The following is a 23069-nucleotide window of genomic DNA, read 5'->3' as shown; positions in this document are numbered from 1 at the left end:
AAGGTGAACCGGCATCTGCTGGTCTTATGTAGTATTTACATTTACAGCGGAACTGAAATTTGGGTTTTCTTTAACTTTAAGTCACATTCATCAAATTACCTGAAATATATTGGAAATATATCAATGTGTTTCCACAATAATTCAGCTGAATTACTGAAATGATTTCACTCTTCCATAATATTCTAAAATGTTGAGAGGCTTCTGGCCATGGGGAACTTATCATTGGAAAACAGATAATAGGTTGTTGCAGCCATCTTTTCGCTCCTTACACAGCAGTGATTTTTTTTTTTTTTTATATAAACACCTCTGTTGGCTGACAACTCGCTGCACAGGAGCCAGTTTGTTATTCTGATTTACAAATCCATGCTCAGTCTGCAGCCAGCGTGCCGGTTTAGTCTTCTTCGTGTTACACAAACAGCCTGATGTAGGTTATTCCTAAATGATATGATATATTTAACTGACAATATGCAATCTAAGATTTCCATGTGGAACAAAAGTGTATATTTTCCACTATTTACTGACAGATAAATGATCTTGCTTCATAATCTCTGTGCTCGGACCGGCCCAATCCTGAAGCAACCTTTCCTGGCATGCAATGATCCTCCTTCCTTACTCCAGCGCTCTCTCTGTGTTTCTCCGGCCTCGTCTCTCCTCGGCACCGGCCTCTGCGCTCATCGACATCCATATAAGAGCAGAGCATGCAGATTTAAGCGCCGAGCGTCAGGCGGGCTTGATGCTTGGCAGACGAGGGGGAAGGCAGATCTGGATCTAAACAGGGAATTCCAGAGTAGATGTTCAAGCAGGGAGTGAGGAATGAAGGTCCCAGATGTGCGGCTTCAGGCTCTCACTTGACCCCCACGCTCTCAGTGTGTGCATTTCTCTCATACGTGTTTGCATTCTGTGTTGTCTAACAGCAGCACAGGATCCAATAAAAGGATGGCAATACAGAGCTGAACGCAGCATCTAAAACATAAGTAAGGTTTCTCTAAATATCCCTATCAAGATCTCAGATGATTTGCAGAGAAACGTGCAGCTAAATGCAGGTAAACATTATTCCAGCAGCTGGCATTAACAGCTAACCCTCCCTAAAATATCTAAATTCTCTGATAACTGTAGTACAACTATAACTAGAAAAATTTCTGAAGAAATTTAGCAAGGCGCCTGCCACTTGGTGCGTACCGTACCGTCAGAAATAGCAACAGGAAGTAACACTGCAAATTTCAGGTTCCTATGGCCTTCACAGCCCTCGCAGCGGCCGTTGAAAGGTGCCATGTTAAGTCAATGGACTTCCTAGGAGCCTCTTGCTAGCAGCGTTGTCATGGAGACTCACTGACAGCTACAGCCCTCTCTGTCTGTAAAGGCAGAAGAACTCTGGCTAAGCAGCTGTTGGTAGGACCTTCCTAAACCTACTTCCGGTTAGCAACATGCTAACCGTTAGCCGCTAACATGGTTGTGTTTGGTATCACTGGGTGAGTGTACTCTGTTGGTTTGGTCCAAATCCTGTACTGGGATGAGCCTCAAATAGGGAGAAAAAACGTTGTTTGTAACGTTGCCATGGTAACTCAAAATGGCGGGTGGTACAAAAAAATACTTCATGGGATCAGCACACATGTTTTAATATACACACTGTGGGGATTATAATACAAAACTCTTATTGTCCCACACCGGGAATCGATCCCACGACCTCTTGCATGCTAAGCCTGCACTCTCCCTCTGAGCTATACTGTAGCGCCATATATGGTCATGCATTATTGGGACCATAAGGGGTTTGGTCTCCCATTCAAACGCATTGGATGTTTGACACCTCATAGCTTGGAGATGCTTTATGCCATGTAGCCCAAATTTCTTGTGGAGCTTTCTCTCTAAAGTAAGAACAGACTCTGTGAAGCAGAAGTTGGTGATACCTTCCTAGAGCTACTTCCGGTTAGCAACATGCTAACCATTAGCCGCTAGCATGGTTGTGTTCAGTATCACCGGGTGATTATACTCTGTCAGTTTGGTCCAAATCCTGTACTGGGAAGTGCCTCAAATAGGGGTGCCAATACTTAATGTCACCAAACGTGACCAAAGTTCATTGGTCAGATTGGCCTCCTTTAGCAACTCAGCCTCACCACATCTGGGCCCAGAACTCAACATTTGACCAAAATGGTCAGTGGTGCCATTTCCCACATGTGGGTGGTGCTGTATTGGCCAATTGGGTCGTGTCTGGTTATCATGCCAGGTCCTGTTTGAAGCAAAGGCCCAATAGGAAAGCATGTAAAATCCAAAATGGGACAGAAAATTGACACATGGCTGAAAGTCTCTTTAAAATTTTAAAATGTTAAGAGGAAGTGACTGTGCGAATTTCAGATTTCTACATTAATCACAGCCGCTGCAGCTGGCGTCGAAAGTTGCCATTCTATCTCAATGGAACGTCTCCCACTGGCCCTCAGAGTTCCGTTGTCATGGAAACTCACTGACACAGCTGCAGCGGGCCAGTCTAAAAAAGTGCAGACACTTGGTGTCCAAGTCTGCCTATTGGATTATAATGGAGAACTTTGCCTCGAACAACGCACGATTTCTCCGGAACCGTAAATGGTAGAGACGTAATTTTTTCTGTGTTTATTTCGTAAAGGATAGGGGAAGAAGACTTGCTATCGGTTTTTGCTGGAAAAAGTTTAATAAAGGCGTAAAAAGTTATGATCTAAAGGACATTTTTATGAAATTTCAGAAATCCTCTGAAAATGATCCCGAACAAATCGCTCTGGCTAAAAAAGTATAAGAGATATCAAAATAATTCTTTCACTGTGAGTATCAGCAGGCTTTTGATGACCATGTAGCTCATTTTCATATTTTTACAAAAATCGGTGTAGGCACAGCGACGATGTAAAAAAGTGGATGATGTGGGAAAATGCAGCTCCAAAGCGATTTCAGGATTTTGCACATTCGCTACTTCCCGAACAAATTGTTCCTGTGGAAAAACCGTAACAGTTATCCACAAAATTCATTTTTCTTGAGTGCCAGAAGGGTTGGGACATTCATGTGTGAAAGTGTCATGTCTGTACATAAAACGGTTTAGGAGTAGCGACGATGCGAAAACATGTGATGTTTTGGATTTTTAGACGTCATTTTTCAAAACCGCTCCATAGGAAATGAATGGGGGAGGTTTCGGGTTTGTGTCGCTCTGAGGTGATTTGCGAAAAATCTATAAATGCCACACCAATGAGGGTTACATTTCCCGAATCCTGACAAAAATACCTACGTTTTGGTGTATAATTTGTCTACGTAGAGTGAAAATTGAGCGAGAAAGGTCAAGTTGTTCGGAGTTTTGAAATCTTTAAAAAAAGCTAGAGTGGCCCACTCTAGCGGTTGGAGAATTCCGTCATTGACTTTCATTGTAAACGATGATTTGGCTGATTTTCGGACATGAGCTTTGAGGAGTAACTGTGAAGAGACGATAAAAGATATCCACATCCCGTTTTCACTACTGAGTAGGTCACAGATATATCTACAAACTGGAAGTTAAATGGTGTTTGTAGGTGAAAGCATGGCGACACAGTACAGCTTTGAAAATGGTCCTTTTGAGGCTTTTTTGAGGCTTTCTTTCTACCCGACTCCATTGATTAATATGGGTTTTTTTGGGGGTTGTTTTTCGCTAATTTTGTTGCCATGGTAACTCGAAACCCCAATAAAAGTAGTAGCACACTATTCCCGACCGAGCCGCAAGTTTTGGTACCTATATCTTGGGGGTGCACGCTACGGTTCGGGGCGCATTAATCGTGGAATAATAAAGAATAATATTAACTAGAAAAATTTCTGAAGAAATTTAGCAAGGCGCCTGCCACTTGGTGCGTACCGTACCGTCAGAAATAGCAACAGGAAGTAACACTGCGAATTTCAGGTTCCTACGGTCTTCACAGCCCTCGCAGCGGCTGTTGAAAGGTGCCATGTTAAGTCAATGGACCTCCTAGGAGCCTCTTGCTAGCAGTGTTGTCATGGAGACTCACTGACAGCTACAGCCCTCTCTGTCTGTAAAGGTTGAAGAACTCTGGCTAAGCAGCTGTTGGTAGGACCTTCCTAAAGCTATTTCCGGTTAGCAACATGCTAACGGTTAGCCGCTAGCATGGCTGTGTTCAGTATCACCGGGTGATGTTACTCTGTTAGTTTGGTTGAAATCCTGTACTGAGAAGTGCCTAAAAAGGGAGAAAATCCTAAAATTCACCAAATCTGTCAAGCAGAAGTTTGTACAGGCTTCCTAGAGCTAATTCCGGTTAGCAACATGCTAACCGTTAGCCGCTAAGATGGTTGTGTATGGTATCACTGGGTGAGTGTACTCTGTCAGTTTGGTCCAAATCCTGTACTGGGATGTGCCTCAAATAGGGAGAAAAAACGTCATTTATAACGTTGCCATGGTAACTCAAAATGGCGGGTGGTACAAAAAATACTTCATGGGATCAGCACACATGTTTTGATATTCACACTGTGAGGATTATAATACAAAACTCCAAGTTTTCCATACCGGGAATCGATCCCACGACCTCTTGCATGCAAAGCCTGCACTTTCCATCTGTGCTACACTGTAGCGCCATATATGGGCATGCATTATTGGAAACATAAGTGGTTTGATCCAAAATGGCACAGAAAACTGACACATGGCTGAAAGTCACATGGAAATTTTTAAATGTTAAGAGGAAGTGACTGTGCGAATTTCATATTTCTACATTAATCACAGCCACTGCAGTGAGCGATGAAAGTTGCCATTGTATCTCAATGGAGCGTCTAGCTCTGGCCCTCAGAGTTCCGTCGTCATGGAAACTCACTCACACACCTGCAGCAGCCGAAGTGCAGACACTTTGGTCACAATAAGTCCCATTGGATTATAATGGAGAACTTTGCCTCGAACAACGCACGATTTCTCCGGAACCGTAAATGGTAGAGACGTAATTTTTTCTGTGTTTATTTCATAAAGGATAGGGGAAGAAGACTTGCTATCGGTTTTTGCTGGAAAAAGTTTAATAAAGGCGTAAAAAATTATGATCTAAAGGACATTTTTATGAAATTTCAGAAATCCTCTGAAAATGATCCCGAACAAATCGCTCTGGCTAAAAAAGTATAAGAGATATCAAAATAATTCTTTTACTGTGAGTATCAGCAGGCTTTTGATGACCATGTAGCTCATTTTCATATTTTTACAAAAATCGGTGTAGGCACAGCGACGATGTAAAAAAGTGGATGATGTGGGAAAATGCAGCTCCAAAGCGATTTCAGGATTTTGCACATTCGCTACTCCCGAACAAATTGTTCCTGTGGAAAAACCGTAACAGTTATCCACAAAATTCATTTTTCTTGAGTGCCAGAAGGGTTGGGACATTCATGTGTGAAAGTCTCATGCCTGTACATAAAACGGTTTAGGAGTAGCGACGATGCGAAAACATGGGATGTTTTGGATTTTCAAACGTCATTTTTCAAAACCGCTCCATAGGAAATGAATGGGGGAGGTTTCGGGTTTGTGTCGGTCTGAGGTGATTTGCGAAAAATCTATAAATGCCACACCAATGAGGGTTACATTTCCCGAATCCTGACAAAAATACCTACGTTTTGATGTATAATTTGTCTACGTAGAGTGAAAATTGAGCGAGTAAGGTCAAGTTGTTTGGAGTTTTGAAATCTTTAAAAAAGCTAGAGTGGGCCACTCTAGCGGTTGGAGAATTCCGTCATTGACTTTCATTGTAAACGACGATTTCGCTAATTTTTGGACATGAGCTTTGAGGAGTAACTGTGAGGAGACGATAAAAGATATCCACATCCCGTTTTCACTTATGAGTAGGTCACAGATATATCTACAAACTGGAAGTTAAACGGTGTTCGTAGGTAAAAGCATGACGACACAGTACTGCTATGAAAACGGTCATTTTGAGACTTTTTTTAGGCTTTCTTTCTACCCGATAACATTGATCCCTATGGGGTTGTTTGGGGGTGGTTTTTCGCTTATTTTGTTGCCATGGTAACTCGAAACCCCAAAAAACGTAGTAGCACACATCTCGAGACCGAGCCGCACGTTTTATACCTCAATTGTGGGGGTGCACGCTACGGTTCGGGCCGCATTAATCGTGAAGGAAGAATAAGTAAAGAATAACTAGAAAAATTTCTGAAGAAATTTAGCAAGGCGCCTGCCACTTGGTGCGTACCGTACCGTCAGAAATAGCAACAGGAAGTAACACTGCGAATTTCAGGTTCCTACGGTCTTCACAGCCCTTGCAGCGGCTGTTGAAAGGTGCCATGTTAAGTCAATGGACCTCCTAGGAGCCTCTTGCTAGCAGCGTTGTCATGGAGACTCACTGACAGCTACAGCCCTCTCTGTCTGTAAAGGTTGAAGAACTCTGGCTAAGCAGCTGTTGGTAGGACCTTCCTAAAGCTATTTCCGGTTAGCAACATGCTAACGGTTAGCCGCTAGCATGGCTGTGTTCAGTATCACCGGGTGATGTTACTCTGTTAGTTTGGTTGAAATCCTGTACTGAGAAGTGCCTAAAAAGGGAGAAAATCCTAAAATTCACCAAATCTGTCAAGCAGAAGTTTGTACAGGCTTCCTAGAGCTAATTCCGGTTAGCAACATGCTAACCGTTAGCCGCTAACATGGTTGTGTATGGTATCACTGGGTGAGTGTACTCTGTCAGTTTGGTCCAAATCCTGTACTGGGATGTGCCTCAAATAGGGAGAAAAAACGTCATTTATAACGTTGCCATGGTAACTCAAAATGGCGGGTGGTACAAAAAATACTTCATGGGATCAGCACACATGTTTTGATATTCACACTGTGAGGATTATAATACAAAACTCCAAGTTTTCCATACCGGGAATCGATCCCACGACCTCTTGCATGCAAAGCCTGCACTTTCCATCTGTGCTACACTGTAGCGCCATATATGGGCATGCATTATTGGAAACATAAGTGGTTTGATCCAAAATGGCACCGAAAAACTGACACATGGCTGAAAGTCACATGGAAATTTTAAAATGTTAAGAGGAAGTGACTGTGCGAATTTCAGATTTCTACATTAATCACAGCCACTGCAGTGAGCGATGAAAGTTGCCATTGTATCTCAATGGAGCGTCTAGCTCTGGCACTCAGAGTTCCGTCGTCATGGAAACTCACTCACACACCTGCAGCGGCTGAAGTGCAGACACTTTGGTCACAATAAGTCCCATTGGATTATAATGGAGAACTTTGCCTCGAACAACGCACGATTTCTCCGGAACCGTAAATGGTAGAGACGTAATTTTTTCTGTGTTTATTTCGTAAAGGATAGGGGAAGAAGACTTGCTATCGGTTTTTGCTGGAAAAAGTTTAATAAAGGCGTAAAAAATTATGATCTAAAGGACATTTTTATGAAATTTCAGAAATCCTCTGAAAATGATCCCGAACAAATCGCTCTGGCTAAAAAAGTATAAGAGATATCAAAATAATTCTTTCACTGTGAGTATCAGCAGGCTTTTGATGACCATGTAGCTTATTTTCATATTTTTACAAAAATCGGTGTAGGCACAGCGACGATGTAAAAAAGTGGATGATGTGGGAAAATGCAGCTCCAAAGTGATTTCAGGATTTTGCACATTCGCTACTCCCGAACAAATTGTTCCTGTGGAAAAACCGTAACAGTTATCCACAAAATTCATTTTTCTTGAGTGCCAGAAGGGTTGGGACATTCATGTGTGAAAGTCTCATGTCTGTACATAAAATGGTTTAGGAGTAGCGACGATGCGAAAACATGTGATGTTTTGGATTTTTAGACGTCATTTTTCAAAACCGCTCCATAGGAAATGAATGGGGGAGGTTTCGGGTTTGTGTCGGTCTGAGGTGATTTGCGAAAAATCTATAAATGCCACACCAATGAGGGTTACATTTCCCGAATCCTGACATAAATACCTACGTTTTGATGTATAATTTGTCTACGTAGAGTGAAAATTGAGCGAGAAAGGTCAAGTTGTTCGGAGTTTTGAAATCTTTAAAAAAGCTAGAGTGGCCCACTCTAGCGGTTGGAGAATTCCGTCATTGACTTTCATTGTAAACGATGATTTCGCTGATTTTCGGACATGAGCTTTGAGGAGTAACTGTGAAGAGACGATAAAAGATATCCACATCCCGTTTTCATTTCTGAGTAGGTCACAGATATATCTACAAACTGGAAGTCAAACGGTGTTCATAGGTGAAAGCATGGCGACACAGTAAGGCTTTGAAAATGGTCATTTGGAGGCTTTTTTGAGGCTTTCTTTCTACCCGACTCCATTGATTATCATGGGTTTTTTGGGGGTTGGTTTTTTGCTAATTTTGTTGCCATGGTAACTCGAAATCCCAATAAAAGTAGTAGCACACATCTCGAGATCGAGCCACAGGTTTTGATGCCTATATTGTGGGGGTGCACGCTACGTTTTGGGCCGTATTAATCGTGAAGTAAGAAAAATAAAGAATAATAAAGAGACGCCTTTAGAGGTGAATAGTAATAGGTGCCTCCATGCATTTGCATGGGAGGCAGTGCTGTGCTTCGCACAGCACTGCCTCCTCATTGCAAATGCTATGGCAGGCGCCTAATAAAGAGAGTGGTTTAGAGGTGAATAGTAATAGGTGCCTCCATGCATTTGCATGGGAGGCAGTGCTGTGCTTCGCACAGCACTGCCTCCTCATTGCAAATGCTATGGCAGGCGCCTAACTAGAAAAATTTCTGAAGAAATTTAGCAAGGCGCCTGCCACTTGGTGCGTACCGTACCGACAGAAATAGCAACAGGAAGAAACACTGCGAATTTCAGCTTCTTACGGTCTTCACAGCCCCCACAGCGGCCGTCGAAAGGTGCCATGTTAAGTCAATGGACCTCCTAGGAGCCCCTTGTTAGCAGCGTTGTCATGGAGACTCACTGACAGCTGCAGCCCTATCTGTCTGTAAAGGCAGAACAACCCTGGCTAAGCAGAAGTTGGTAGGACCTTCCTAAATCTACTTCTGGTTAGCAACATGCTAACGGTTAGCCGCTAGCATGGTTGTGTTCAGTATCAGTGGGTGATGTTACTCTGTTAGTTTGGTTGAAATCCTGTACTGAGAAGTGCCTAAAAAGGGAGAGAATCCTAAAATTCACCAAATCTGTCAAGCAGAAGTTTGTTCAGGCTTCCTAGAGCTACTTCCGGTTAGCAACATGCTAAATGTTAGCCGCTAACATGGTTGTTTTTGGTATCACTGGGTGAGTGTACTCTGTTAGTTTGGTCCAAATCCTGTACTGGGATGAGCCTCAAATAGGGAGAAAAAACGTCGTTTATAACGTTGCCATGGTAACTCAAAATGGCGGGTGATACAAAAAAATACTTCATGGGATCAGCACACATGTTTTAATATACACACTGTTGGGATTATAATATAAAACCTTAATTCCCCCACACTGGGAATCGATCCCATGACCTCTTGCATGCAAAGCCTGCACTTTCCCTCTGAGCTAAACTGTAGCACCATATATGGGTATGCATTATTGGGTCCATAAGGGGTTTGGTCCCCCATTGAAAAGCATTGGATGTTTGACACCTCATAGCTTGGAGATGCTTTATGCGACGTAGCCCAAATTTCTTGCGGAGCTTTCTCTCTAAAGTAAGAACAGTTTCTGTGAAGCAGAAGTTGGTGAGACCTTCATAGAGCTACTTCCGGTTAGCAACATGCTAACAGTTAGCCGCTAACATGGTTGTGCTCAGTATCACCGGGGGATTGTACTATGTCAGTTTGGTCCAAATCCTGTACTGGGAAGTGCCTCAAATAGGGGTGCCAATACTTAATGTCACCAAACGTGACTAAAGTTCATGGGTCAGATTGGCCTCCTTTAGCAACTCAGCCTCACCACATCTGGGCATAGAACTCAACATTTGACCAAAATTGTCAGTAGCGCCATTTCCCACAGGTGGGTGGTGCTGTATTGGCCAATTGGGTCGTGTCTGGGCATCATGCCAGGTCCTGTTGGAAGCAAAGGCCCAATAGGAAAGCATGTGAAATCCCAAATGGGACAGAAAACTGACACATGGCTGAAAGTCACATGAAAATTTTAAAATGTTAAGAGGAAGTGACTGTGCGAATTTCAGATTTCTACATTAATCACAGCCGCTGCAGTGAGCGATGAAAGTTGCCATTGTATCTCAATGGAGCCTTTTCCTCTGGCCCTCAGAGTTCCGTCGTCATGGAAACTCACTGACACACCTGCAGTGGCCGAAGTGCAGACACTTTGGTCACAATAAGTCCCATTGGATTATAATGGAGAACTTTGCCTCGAACAACGCACGATTTCTCCGGAACCGTAAATGGTAGAGACGTAATTTTTTCTGTGTTTATTTCGTAACGGATAGGGGAAGAAGACTTGCTATCGGTTTTTGCTGGAAAAAGTTTAATAAAGGCGTAAAAAATTATGATCTAAAGGACATTTTTATGAAATTTCAGAAATCCTCTGAAAATGATCCCGAACAAATCGCTCTGGCTAAAAAAGTATAAGAGATATCAAAATAATTCTTTCACTGTGAGTATCAGCAGGCTTTTGATGACCATGTAGCTCATTTTCATATTTTTACAAAAATCGGTGTAGGCACAGCGACGATGTAAAAAAGTGGATGATGTGGGAAAATGCAGCTCCAAAGCGATTTCAGGATTTTGCACATTCGCTACTCCCGAACAAATTGTTCCTGTGGAAAAACCGTAACAGTTATCCACAAAATTCATTTTTCTTGAGTGCCAGAAGGGTTGGGACATTCATGTGTGAAAGTCTCATGCCTGTACATAAAACGGTTTAGGAGTAGTGACGATGCGAAAACATGTGATGTTTTGGATTTTTAGACGTCATTTTTTCAAAACCGCTCCATAGGAAATGAATGGGGGAGGTTTCGGGTTTGTGTCGGTCTGAGGTGATTTGCGAAAAATCTATAAAAGCCACACCAATGAGGGTTACATTTCCCGAATCCAGACAAAAATACCTACGTTTTGATGTATAATTTGTCTACATAGAGTGAAAATTGAGTGAGTAAGGTCAAGTTGTTCGGAGTTTTGAAATCTTTAAAAAAGCTAGAGTGGCCCACTCTAGCGGTTGGAGAATTCCGTCATTGACTTTCATTGTAAACGATGATTTCGCTGATTTTTGGACATGAGCTTTGAGAAGTAACTGTGAAGAGACGATAAAAATATCCACATGCCGTTTTCACTTCTGAGTAGTTCACAGATATATCTACAAACTGGAAGTTAAACGGTGTTCGTAGGTGAAAGCATGACGACACAGTACAGCTTTGAAAATGGTAATTTTGAGGCTTTTTTGAGGCTTTCTTTCTACCCGACTCCATTGATTATTATGGGTTTTTTGGGGGTTGGTTTTTCGCTTATTTTGTTGCCATGGTAACTCGAAATCCCAATAAAAGTAGTAGCACACATCTCGAGATCGAGCCACAGGTTTTGATGCCTATATTGTGGGGGTGCACGCTAAGGTTCGGGCCCCATTAATCGTGAAGGAAGAATAATAAAGAATAAGATATAGTCCGTTTAGAGGTGCATAGTAATAGGCCCTGCCCATGCATTTGCATTGGGAGGCAGTGCTGTGCTTCGCACAGCACTGCCTCCTCATTGCACATGCAAGGCAGGCGCCTAATAAAGAGTCCGTTTAGAGGTGAATAGTAATAGGTGCCTCCATGCATTTGCATGGGAGGCAGTGCTGTGCTTCGCACAGCACTGCCTCCTCATTGCAAATGCTATGGCAGGCGCCTAATTAAAAGTAAAACAGTATTATTTTTCTTTATCTAGCCTTGATCTTGTAATATTTCCTATTAGTTGAAGTTTGGTGTTAGGTTACTTGCGATGAATAAACATGTCGGTAAAAACATGGACCGTAAGAACAAATACCAAAACAGTTCAGGATTTGTTTTTGAGGAAAAGTTTTAGATGCAAATGTCTGGTGACCATGTTCCTAAAAGTCTAAAACCCTTTGGTCAGATCGAGCAGGACGGTTCCTGGTGTCGCATGTCAGAAAATGACTTTACCTGCACATATGAGCAGTAATAAACAGGGAGACACACTGATGATACATACATCTTTTGTGTACCGTCATATTCAATAAATTGGAATATGCATTTCTAAGAGGCTTGTTTGTCAGATCTAAAGTACTTTTTGAAAAAAAAAAGAAAACTTTAAGCTGGTATTAAACATACTTTTCGTTAAGCCGCCATTTCTGTATGACAAATGTTGCTTTATTTATTAATGCAATATTCTAATCTTAAATGTTGTGTTTTTATTAGCTGCAGGTGGAAAAAATTCACAATAAACAAAAATAAAGGCTTTAAAACATCATCAGTCTGCGCTAAGCTGTATATTGTGTTTTCCTTGGTGAACTGAGTTACTGAATTAAAATAACTTTTCAATAATATTCAAATTTATTGAAAATGACTTTATATAGTAAATATGCCTTATTTATCTCCACATTCCCATCTCATTGTGTCTAATTTGACCCAATAACGTATTTAACACCATGAAATATTTATTTGCAGAACCTATCAAATAGAAATAGTTCTTAAAATGTCAGCCTTAACCTTTCGGGCCTTGATAACAGGCCCATTTTTGTTTATTTTGAATTCTCCAACACCCTACAGAACACTGCCAGCATACATGTTCCTCCATTATGAAATACCAGAAAACTACAATAGCATACTGCAGACTATCACCACCACTGATTTAGTTGCTTTTCAAGTTGATTCTCAAGACTTTATCAGAATCAGAATCAGAATCAGACATACTTTAATAATCCCAGAGGCAAATTACTTTTGTTACATGCTCCAGATATACAAACAAACACACACACACATATATATATATATATATATATATATATATATATATATATATATATATATATATATATATATATATATATATATATATATATACATATATGTATGTATGTATGTGTATGTATATATGTGTATGTATATATATGTATGTATGTGTATGTATGTATGTATGTATATATATGTATGGTAGCTCTACTATGTCTTGTGTATATATCTATGTATGTGTATGTGTATTCTATTTGTCTGTGTCCTCTGTGTATCTCTTCTCTCTATATCTCATCTTCTGTCTGTGTCTCTATCTCTACTCTCTCTCTCTACTCTTCTCTCTTCTCTACTCTCTATGTATCTGTGTGTTCTCTCTCTTCTCTCTCTTCTTCTCTCTCTTCTCTCTCTCTCTCTCTCCTTTCCTCTCTTGTGTCTCTGTTCTGTGTCTCCCTCTCGAGCCCCTAAAGTCATAAAATAGCAAATGGTCCCACAACGGTAAATATGCTGAAGAAATGGCTAAAATATCAAATGACTGATGATACTACTACTACTACTAATAATAATAATAATATTAATAATAATAACAGTAATAATAACAGTATAATAATAGTTTTCAAAAGTAATACCTTGTGGTGTAAAAGCACATTTATTTTTCAAATTTCTGCCATACAGTACACTACAAATCTTATTTTCCTGGTTTACTGATCTACAAAGCAGGTGTTCAAGCAACGCTGTATGTACAAGGCTGGCCCAACGTTACATGGGGCCTTAAACAGAATTATATTTAGGGGCCCCTCTTTCTGTTGAGAACACCACTGACAGCTTTTCAGTCCACATTTGGGAAAAAACGTGGGAGAGGGGCCCCATTTTAATGCACTGAGCATAACAAAGTTCAGCGGTTTGCTGAGATGCATTTGTGCCCAAACTGAGTTGGCAAGGTTCACTTGCAAAATTCTTGAAACACAAATGGAATTTTAAAATGTTTAAACAAACCAGTTTTGATAGTTATTCTCTTATTCTATATAGAGGCATGGATAAATCACAGATGCAGCGACTTCAATTGATCCAGAACGCAGCGGCTCGGCTTCTTACAGGAACCAGGAAGCGTGACCATATAAGACCAATACTGGGCTCTTTACATTGGCTGCCCGTCTTTTACCGAATAGTTTTTAAGATTCTTTTATTAACTTATAAGGTCTTAAAGGGATTAGCTCCTCCGTATCTTAGAGACCTTTTAAAATTCCAGTCTGTGTCGAGAAGTCTACGTTCAAGTAACTATTACTGACGAGTTAAGAGGAAAGGAGATCGGGCTTTCTCTGTTGTTGCTCCACATCTGTGGAACAACTTACCTCTTCAAATTAAATCTGCCCACAGCCTGCATCATTTTAAATCGCTTCTTAAAACTTATTTTTATTCTTTGGCTTTTATTTGAAGCAGTGTTTCACATTCTGTTTTGTTAATTGTTGTTGTTGTCTTTCTTGTAAAGCACTTTGGTGCAGTTTTACACCTGTTTTTAAAGTGCTATATAAATAAATTAGACATTAGACATTCTCAGCGAACAAACATTCAAGTTCCAGCATTGATCTGATTGATCCTGCGATGCGGCTCAGTTCGCTTCTGCCTGGGGCCGGCTCTGTTTACGCGGCTGCTTTTACGCTAAGTTAAGCAGCTGGCTAACAACACTGTTACGCCATTCAGCATAGCTGTGTCACAGTGGGGGTGAAAAGCGACGCTTGCAGATCTCCGGTGGCGGGGAGGGGGGGCAGGAGGAGGGGGAGGAGGGGGGTCAACTGTGGGGGCCAGCCTGTAAACTTGTCTGCCTGTTTTGACGGGAAGCAGCAGGTGCGAGCCAGCGGCTCACGCCACAAAAACCAAACTGTGGTGGAACACGCAGGGCGCACAGCCGCGAGATCAGCTGCACCCACACACACCGCCAAACAGCCATAATCTGCAGCCAGGAATGCTAATACCCCGGAGGTTACATGAGACACGAGGAGAGGGAGACTCTGGTGGGACACAATGTCAACTTACCAATTCTAAAGTTTTCCTACCGATTAGCAGGATTTACTGATTGACCATTTAAAACCGGAGCAAATATGTTCACATTTCTCATCCACATCATCAAACTCTTGTCTCTTCAAAGGGATCCAAACCTTATTTGGCCAATCATGCCAACTCTGACCAAATACAAAAAAAAAAAGAAAAGAAAATGTCTTCATCTTGACTTGGAGTATTTTTAATCAGTATATTTAAGCTATTAAGTGTGCTGCAAACTTAAATATTTTCTATAAACGCATGAGGGAAAGAGGCAACCGGTGACACGGAGTCTGCACTGCAAAAAGGGAACTAAAAGTAGGCTAAGTAAAAATGTTCTTGAAATGAGCGTATTTTTCCTTGATTTGAGCAGCTAAATAACGCTGCCTGCCAATGGAATAAGATTTTTGCACTTAAAATAGGAACAATTAATCTCCATCATCTTATTTCAAGTGCGGGATATCTAATTATCTAAATTAGGGGTATAAAAAAAATACTCATTCCATTGGCAAATAGGCTTATTTCTTTGCTCAAATCAAGGAAATATATACTAATTTCAAGAAGATTTTATTTACTTTTAGCTCCCTTTTTGCAGTCTGCCAATGCCACACAGGCAGGTGAAAAGCTCTAACCAATGAAGGAAAATTGTACTCACACATAAACACACCTCCAAAGATAAATTGAGTTATTTGTCCTTAAAGGGGATCCAAACAGACCCGTGGTTCCTTGGTGGGATGGCGAGGGCGCAGGAGCTGCAGGCGTGAGGAGAAACCCCGCAGACGAAGGATCCTGGGTCATCTACCTCCAAGCCGGTCCGGCCCGACAAATATAGCCTGGGTGCTTTCCCTCTGGTGCTCTGCCGCACCGGGAGAAATAAATCTGTCCAGGAACCGCCAAGTGCAGAAGGGAGAGGCACGGGGGAAACAAAGGGGGAGTGGGCTCAACGGGAGAGAGCTGAGGTGAAAGGAAAAACAAAGGTGGGATGCTGGAGTTAAACCCCTCAAACTATTTCAAGACGTCAACATGGTTGTCCTGATGTTTGTTTGTTTTTTTGCCTTCCTGCAGGCAGGGGTTTGGTTCTGCTGCGCTCATGGCGTGCAGATGGAGGTAACGCCGCGTCCAAATGGTTGGGGAGCGCGTCCCAAAATTGTTGTGGTAACCTCATCCCACAGCAACCATGTATGGACCGAAGGGAGCAGGCGTGATGGAAGAGCAGCTGCCATAAATAGCCAGGAAGTATCGGACCTCCAGCGCAGGAGGGATCCAATCAGCTGTTCCGGACAACACGGTTTGTGCTCCTGCAGCACAGGGGGCCAGACTTTAAAGCTCCGTGCGCTGGAAGGGTTTCTTTATATTTGCATTTTGATGCATTAAACATATGTTGTTGTTTTTTTTTTTTTTTTGTTGTTGTTGTTAAAAAAACAAAACAAAGACAAAGCTTTCATTGCAAAGTGGTGCATATTGTTTTCTGAAGAGTGGATGAAAAGCTTCATTGCTTTCGGTTCAATCTTTAAAAGTAGGGCTGGGAAGCAAGTGCAAAAAAGTTGACACATTTTTTTAAGAAAGTAAATATGATTGATGTTGGAGCGAAGCTGCCATTTCTGCACATTTACTGCTTTGACGATGAGTGTTTGTGTGTCAGCTTCATGCTGAGCTCATGGAGGAAGACAACCTCAGCTGCTGGCGTTTGGGATCCGCTCTTTCAGTCATGAACCTTATCTCGGGATACTTGGCGACGGACCAGTGTGCTTTCAGACTCAGCTCCTTCCACGCCAATGAAAACCTCAGCAGCCCCTGCAGACCAGACCCCTGTCCGCCCGTCCAGCTCCTGCTGAACAACTCACCGAGGCGACTGAACTTGAGACCGAGGAAGCAGCCCACTTTGTTCTGCTTGGGAACTACGACCAATAGAATGAGATCCTAGATGAGCTTCCTCCTTGGGGAGGATGAGTTAGGCCTGGGCTGACAAAACATCCAGCTGAGGTGGCCTTTGGACGTTTTCTGGCCCTCCCTCACTGGGGGAACTTGGTTGCTGAACCCAATTAGTGACTCAGCCAATCACAGCGCAGGAACTCAAAGCAATTATGCGTTTGTGTTGATGATGACTTGCTGAAGAGTAAGCTGGGCGTTGAGAGAAAATGCGTTGTTGTTGCCAGATGGGTTTGTCTGAATATTTCAGAAACTGCAAATCTGCTGGGATCTTCAAGCTCAACCATCTCTACGTTTTACAGCCTGAAAGAAAGCAAACATTTAGTGAGCGAAAACAGCATGGACAAAATGCCTTGAAGACATTTTTGAGAGCAAAAAACAAAACAAAAAATGCAACAGGAGTTTGCATTTGGTCTGACTGAGCAGGAGGCCACACTTGTTTCCACTCTTAACTACAATAATTCAATTCCTTTTATTACCAGAGTGCCAATTCACAAAAAAAGGATGCTGCCACCCGTACCAATGCAGCATCATTGAAACCCTGCAGCTCACCTGACCTATTGGTTACCGTGTTCCTCTCGTGTTCGCCTTTGCTAACTTCCAGCAAGGCAATGCACCAAAGAGTTCAAATAATCTGAAAACGGTTTTAGGATGCAGCTTTGATTTGTGGTGGAACAGGAGAGACACATCCTGGATGTGCAGCGGAGTAATCTGCAGCGGCTGGACGAAGCTACCGTGTCGATGTGCACATGAATCCCAAAGGAACGTTTCCAACTCTTAGCTGAAACTTTGGCGCAAAAAAAAATTATCAAAGTTCTGTAAATAAATGGAGTCTAAGCTGGTACGGGCAAAGTGTGCCTAATAAAGTGGCCGGCGAGTGTGCGGTAACAGATTTTAGGAAACATTTTTTAGTCGAGTGTACGTTAAAATCAGCATGGCGTCTTGGCCAGATTTACTGCCTCTGATTCTCAGGTGAGCCACAGAAAAACAGGCTTTGACTTCTGTTAGTTTGTGTTTTGTCTCCCTCTTGTGGGATTTCAGCAGAGCAGCAGCAGCAGTTTAAAAAAGCCACATCCTCATTAAAAAAAATAAAAAATCATACACCAACTTTGCATTTTCCAAGGATTGGGGAAATTTCTCTATGTGGAGAAGTTGCGTTTATTTTCGATGCAGATGAGTTGACAATTTTCAAAATAATCTAACGATACTTCAGTTATATTTTTAGAAAAGTAGACGGGATTTTATTTTCTTCAATTGCAATTTAGTTTCCTGTTAGACAAGTAGCTTCTTTCCAGCCTTCCTCTGATGCACTTCTCACATTTCACTTTGCTTTATCCTGTTTTTTTGCTCAGTTTCTCCTTCCAGGCGTCTGCTGGTTCGCAGAAAGCAGGAGGACAACAGCGACTGTGGCGTTAGTGTGGAGACAGGTGGAAAGGCCTCAGTACTGAAAACCGATTTGGATATGAAGCAGCTGGGATGGAGGGACAGCTGGAAGCGAATGGCGAACAGTCAGACTGAGGCGACTGCCAATGTGTGTCAGTCTTTTCCCAAATCAGAAAAAGGCAGACCAGAAAACAAAGTGGGGATTATTTATGCACGTTTCAACAACCCAAATATTGGTGGCAAAGATCAACTAAGTCTTCAATATAACTGCTCTGTCACACTTCAGCAAAAATAAACCCTAGAGCGAAACAATCATGACTTGTACATGTTTTGCTCACCTCAACATGCTGCTGATTGGTGATTCTGGTAATCTCTTCCATGAAAAGCTCATCCAGAGGGCAGATATAGATGTAATGTAATTCAGTGAAGGGAGAACATGAGAAACAGGCCAACAAACTGGTGCGCCTTCTGGAACAAGGCTGGAGCAGAAAGGACGCCGGCGAGCGGCAGGTGATTCGCCCTTTGGTCCGTTACGCATAAGGTTGCATAAACATTCTCCACCTAGTTTCGTTTAGCTTTCTGTCCAATTACAATAAGAAAGCATTTAATTAATAAATAAATTGTTATATGAAATGCATTTGAAATATGATAGATAAAACAGAGCTCCAAATGGTGAAAAAACTGTCTTGAATTTCCTGTAACAATGCATCCTTTACCTGTAGGCATGTGGGATTTTACATAAAACGACTGGATTATGGAGATTATCTCTACTAATTTACATCACAATGACTCACTCCGTGTTTGCGTTGAACGAGTTTATCATTAATAATTAATGGTTATAAATAATCAGAGGCTGGTTGTGACTAGTTATGTATTTTCAGATATATTTTCTTGAGTAACTTTTTCAAAATAAAACTTGTAGTAGTTTTACTGCACCATAGATGTTATTGCAACTTGATTTATATATATATATATATATATATATATATATATATATATATATATATATATATATATATATATATATATATATATATATATGGGCTCATGTCATTCAGTCCATACATTTGATGCTGCAATCAGTTTCTGTTTAGAAACAAACAAACAACATTTTTAAAGTTGTATAATTTTCCACTATGAAAAAAGAAATATTCAAATAAAAGAATATGAAACTAATGCCCAGGATGAACGTATGTAAACATTTGATCAAAACCATATAAAGCAAAAAATTAACCACAAGCGAAACGTTCATGCAAAGAGTTTATTTATGAATCAGACTGCAGTATCATACAACAGTAGCACAATCGTGTGACTATGGATTATGCTTGTATTTATAGATACAAAGATAAAGGCATGTCTTAAGGGACAAAAAAAAAGAAAGAAAATGAATGAGCTCTATCTTTGATTCACTCTAAAAATAGCTTTTAAATACTTGGCATAGTTTTGTAAATTAAATTATGGAACATGACGTCTTGCCCACCGGTTTTCACTATTAGAGTACCAAATGCAAATATACTTTATGAAAAACATTTTTTTTTCTCCACTCTCTTGCATTCCACGCAAGGAAGAAAAAAAGATGTCAGTGAGTACAAAAAGCACTTAAATCTCATATGAAAATAGAAAATATTACAAGTGTGCATAATTACTCCATGTCTGCACATAACCTGTAGTACAAAAAGTGAAATGACACTGTGTTGAAGTTTACCTGACATGCCAATTGGAAGGGGCTGGGTGCGTATGCAGAGAAATAAACAGAATCTCGACAGGGGCAGTATTAGTATGAGACCAAGGCAAAGGCCTTCCAGTGTCCAAAATTAATCAAAAATGAATTGTGTTAGTAGATATAGGCGAGCCAGCTTGTCTTCCCTGTTATACTGACTGTAAGCCTCGAGAGATGTATTTTATCCTGTACCGTTTTATAGTCTTATTTGGATTTCACAGTTTTGATTCAATGTTCTGGCTAAACAGCACGAGGAGCAGAAAGCACTCACAATGCTACTTTACTGCTCCACCCAGAGGAGCGGCAGGTCAGTGAGTCGTTTTGTAAGATAAATAAATAAATAAATAGATAAATAAATAAATAAAAGCAATTTTAAAATAAAAACTACGCTGTGAACAGTGCTTAGTACGTTAATATTTGGCATTTCTCTGGAGTACAATGTAATGCACACAGAATAAGGCGTCATGAGCGGTCCAAATTTACAGGAAATGTTCCAAATACCAAGACAAGGTTCTGAGTTGATCCAATGCTACAGCTGTAAAATGCTACATAAACAGGTAGGTGTTAACAGATGAGCGATTAAACTACAGTTCTGGTGACGATAGGTCAAAACAGTGCAATAGTGCCGATGTAGCAAAACCACATAACTGCAAACTACCGTTTGATCAGAATCGGATCTACATCTCAAACGCGGCACATTTTTCGGCCTGTACGTTTTGCAGGTATGCGGCACCAAAGTAGCATATTGCGTTGTATCCTGTAGTGCAATAGATGTCAGCGACAGCAGAACAGCTCACACTAAGAGAACACGCCGTGTGATGAGGATGGGAGGAACGACGAAAGAAAGGCAAGGTAATGAGGGAAAAAACGAGATAAATAAGGACGGTGGGGGTAGAGAGGAAACAAAAGAAATCCAAATTTTATTTCTTGACATGTTTTGAGGAACGAGTCGACAACGCAACAGTACATGAACTGGAAGACATACAAAGACAAAGATATAAAGACACAGGTCCTGTTTGACCGCCAACATAGGAGATACAGCTTTCGATGGATTAATGGGTCAAATATCACAAAGAGCATCCAACATTAACTTTGTTAGCATATGAAAAAGCACTATCAAATCGTAAATAATGGCACAATCAGAAAGTTTCCGTCCTGTCAAACCTTGCAGTGATGAACCCTATCGCTCACTGAGTCCAAATCGTGTGATCAAGGCACACAACGGGGGTCATCCTTCTGAAATGATAGGTTTTTTTTTTGTTGTTGGTTTTTTTAAAGCACTAGAAAATTACGTATACTCTGAATATGATTCTATACTTAGATATGACACTTTTTAGCTTGATATCTGCGCGGAGAAATAAAATTTTAATGGTTAAATACAAAATTTCTCTTAAAATATTTAAAATATACTTTATTTTGTACAATTATGCAAACCGATTAACAATTTGATGGTTTAAAAAAAATAGATACTCAGTGAAATGTTGTTTCACAGATGTATGAAGATAGTTATATATATCATGAAGAAAAGCACCCACCCTATGTTAAGCGCCCATATACCCTGACATGACTCCATATCCCTGTAATATGATCTGAATGACGTGTTCACATTAAAACTTCTGACAATGGCTCCTACAGGTAGCTCCACTACACCACTGGGCTGTTAATAAAACACTATTGCTCTACGTATCTTTTTTTTTTTTTTTTTTTTTAACCCATACGTTCATCTTTAATGTTTTTCCAAAAGTCACCGATCACCAAATCTATATGTGCCTTTATTGCTTCCTGGAATTACCTGGAAATTTGAACTTTACATTAAAATCATCAGGTTGTAATTAAAGACCCCCTCCCCCCCCTGATCCGACCAGGATTTACGAAGGTGGTAAAGAAAGGCAACACTTCCTGTCGTGTGTAGAACCAGTGTGACACGTATTTGGACAGCTCATCCATCATGTCGTGTAATATAGAGAAGCTCTTCATTGAAGAGATCTGTGGGTTAAGGTTGCAGTGTGTAGAAAAGCAATGAGAGCGGGCATAACGTCATCAAACCTTCAAAAAAAAAAAAAAAAAAACTAAAAAAACAAAGAAAGGCGCACTTATCTCTTCTGAAAATTAAAACAGTTCTCAAGCCAAAGACAGTGAAGTCCAGTTCTTAAAAACAGCCGTCACCTGACCACAATCAGATACGCAGTTTGTTTTGGTGTAGTTTAAATGCAACAGAAACAGGTTTCATAAAAGATAACCCTTCTACGTCTATGTTGGCTATAACATAAACACTTACATTCATATCCTTAAACTGCTCCACAGAAGAAAAAAAAACAAAACAAATAAACCAACATTTGTTTGGACGGCGACAAAGACTTTGTCGCCATTCCAAAATTTAGAAGCTCTGGTATGCATGACAGAGTTGCATAATGTTTTGCTAATGAGAAAAAAGCATCGGGAGGACAGAATAGAAAAGACAAGCCGCTACGAGAAGTCTAACTAGTAGAAACGCTATAGGAGGATGGGGTCGGGGAGCGGAGGACAGATGGGGGAGGTGGGAAGTCAGTTCAGGAAGGCTGGAGAGGGGTCCGGAGTGGAAGTTGCCCTGCGGGTCTGCAGAGCACCTCCCTTTGGCAGTGGAACAGCACTCGTAGTAGTCAATGCAGCGCCGGAGGTGAAGGTGTACACAATGCTCTTGTCGGACAAGAAGGCCATTTCAGTGTCGAGATGAGATGAAGGCATTCTAGTAGGCAGCCAGGTCACAGTGTTGGAGCTAAAAACCTCTGATGTTAATGATGGACGCAGTTTGCTTGTTTGTTTTTTTGTCTACTTTGTCCCCTCTCGGCTCGGATCAGGGGTTTCTGGAAAGAAGAAATGGGCATTTACTCAGAAAGGCATGTTCCCAATCCGCAGTTATCAAAATGGACAAACGAGTGTCTACATGGGTAAGCCATGTGCGCCGAGCAACTATTTTTTATCCTCACCTGAGAGAGATGATTTCTGTCCATCTTGCAACACTGTCTCCTCAGCTACCTGCTGTGAATGTGTGACCTCTTGATTGTTCGCCTCTCCTTCCTGCGGTACTCGGTGGAGCTCCTCCACGTGGTCCTCTTTGCCCTCCCCCTCGGCTTCCCCCTCCCCAGAGTCAGTGCTCCGGATGCTCAGCCGTCTCACCCGGCATATGACGTCCACCTCCCTCATCCTGGCGAGTCTCTCAAC

At 41.3% G+C, this 23069-nt stretch overlaps 1 protein-coding gene and 2 long non-coding RNA genes across 3 annotated transcripts in view; 1 reads left to right on the top strand and 2 right to left on the bottom strand.

The window, feature by feature from the left end:
• The window catches only part of svilb (supervillin b), a 91255-nt gene extending 75734 nt beyond the window's left edge, over positions 1–15521 (bottom strand). Inside the window, exon 1 of the mRNA XM_036138608.1 lies at positions 15504–15521. The gene's annotated coding sequence lies outside the window, so the exon portion shown is untranslated. The remainder of the gene's footprint in view (positions 1–15503) is intronic.
• Positions 15496–18460, top strand: LOC118563493. Its single transcript, XR_004931251.1, has 3 exons — positions 15496–15813; positions 15902–16124; positions 18118–18460. It is a non-coding gene; the product is annotated as an uncharacterized LOC118563493 (long non-coding RNA).
• A 2311-nt stretch (positions 18461–20771) lies between these two features.
• On the bottom strand, positions 20772–23069 carry LOC118563494. Its single transcript, XR_004931253.1, has 2 exons — positions 22835–23069; positions 20772–22711 (listed from the first exon to the last, which is right to left on the bottom strand). It is a non-coding gene; the product is annotated as an uncharacterized LOC118563494 (long non-coding RNA).

This window comes from Fundulus heteroclitus, chromosome 6 (assembly GCF_011125445.2).
Source record: "Fundulus heteroclitus isolate FHET01 chromosome 6, MU-UCD_Fhet_4.1, whole genome shotgun sequence".
In the NCBI taxonomy this organism is placed as follows: Eukaryota; Metazoa; Chordata; class Actinopteri; order Cyprinodontiformes; family Fundulidae; genus Fundulus; species Fundulus heteroclitus.
Note: the sequence above shows the minus strand (reverse complement) of the source record. Positions and strands in the feature narration are given on the sequence as shown.